The sequence below is a fragment of the Triticum dicoccoides genome, chromosome 3B, assembly GCF_002162155.2.
Source record: "Triticum dicoccoides isolate Atlit2015 ecotype Zavitan chromosome 3B, WEW_v2.0, whole genome shotgun sequence".
Lineage (NCBI taxonomy): Eukaryota > Viridiplantae > Streptophyta > Magnoliopsida > Poales > Poaceae > Triticum > Triticum dicoccoides.
This window is the reverse complement of record NC_041385.1, coordinates 262,639,848-262,641,300: the sequence shown is the minus strand read 5'-3', so window position 1 is coordinate 262,641,300 and position 1,453 is coordinate 262,639,848.

Genomic DNA, 1,453 nt, shown 5'->3' with positions numbered 1-1,453 from the left:
GGCGCCACTCCAACACATAGCCTTCGAGCATGTTGGATACTGCGGCAGGTGGCCAAAAGTGGCGAAGAGCTTCTAGCCCCGGAGAACCACCCCAACAGTACCAGTATGGTACTAACAGTCTTCGAGACCTTTGCATAAAATAATATGCGAAAACGAACAATCCGCAGCCTCGCCGAAGTCTACCAAGTAGCAACAACAAATCCATGGAGCGACACGGCTATCACCTTCAACGCCAGCGATGAACCTAAATTCCGAACAGCCCGAGCACCAGCCGCATTGGTCCTCAGTCCAATAGTGGAAGGCTTTCGTCTTACCAAGGTACTCATGGATGGCGGCAGCGGATTAAACCTCATCTACGAGGAAACCCTTCGAAAAATGGAAATAGACTGGAGCCTCATTAAGCAAAGCAGCACAAACCTTTAGAGGAATAATCCCTAGTCGGGAAGCACGCTGCATAGGAAAAATCACACTTGATGTGGTGTTCGACTCGCCAGACAATTACAGGTCCGAGGAGGTCACGTTCCAAGTGGCCCCGTTCAGCAGCGGATATCATGCTTTATTAGGGCGAGAGGAATTCAAAATTTTTCAAGCCATACCCCATTACGGATACATGAAGCTTAAAATGCTCGGGCCCAATGGAACCATCACTCTTGCCAGTGATCTGGACATAGCACTCCGCGCCAAAAACAAGACAGCCGCACTAGCCTTAGAGGCACTAACCGAAGCCCTAGCGGCAGAGGAGCTCACTGCGCTGCGCTCTACGGTGAACAGGGACGATGTGATACTCGATAAGAGATCCAAGTCCACCTCTTTTAAACCAGCGGACGAAATAGTCAAATTCCAGGTCCATCCAACGGAACCCACAAAGACGGCCTCCATTGGGGCACAGTTAAAACCTGATGTAGACGCCGCACTACGAGAATTCCTTTGGGAGAATTGGGACATCTTTGCCTGGCACCCTTCAGATATGCCAGGAATCCCACGTAGATTGGCAGAACACAGCCTAAACATCCTAAAAGGATTCAAGCCAGTCAAACAGGCTCTTCGGCGATTTTCCAAACCCAAAAGACAGGCAATGGGAGAGGAGCTAGCCAAACTATTGGAAGCCGGATTCATCGGAGACATTAAACATCCGGACTGGCTGGCGAACCTAGTAATGGTACCAAAAAAGGACAAGTCCTGGCGCCTGTGTGTCGATTTTAAAGACCTTAACAAGGCTTGTCCAAAGGATCCTTTCCCCCTTCCCCGCATCGATCAAATCATCGACGCTACCGCAGGACATGATTCAGTGTGCTTCCTCGACGCATACTCCGACTACCATCAAATCAAGATGGCGGAGGCAGACCAAGCCGCAACGGCATTCATTACCCCATACGAACCATTCTGCTTCAACACGATGCCCTTCGGACTCAAAAACGCCGGCGCAACATATCAGCGCATGATTCAGACATGT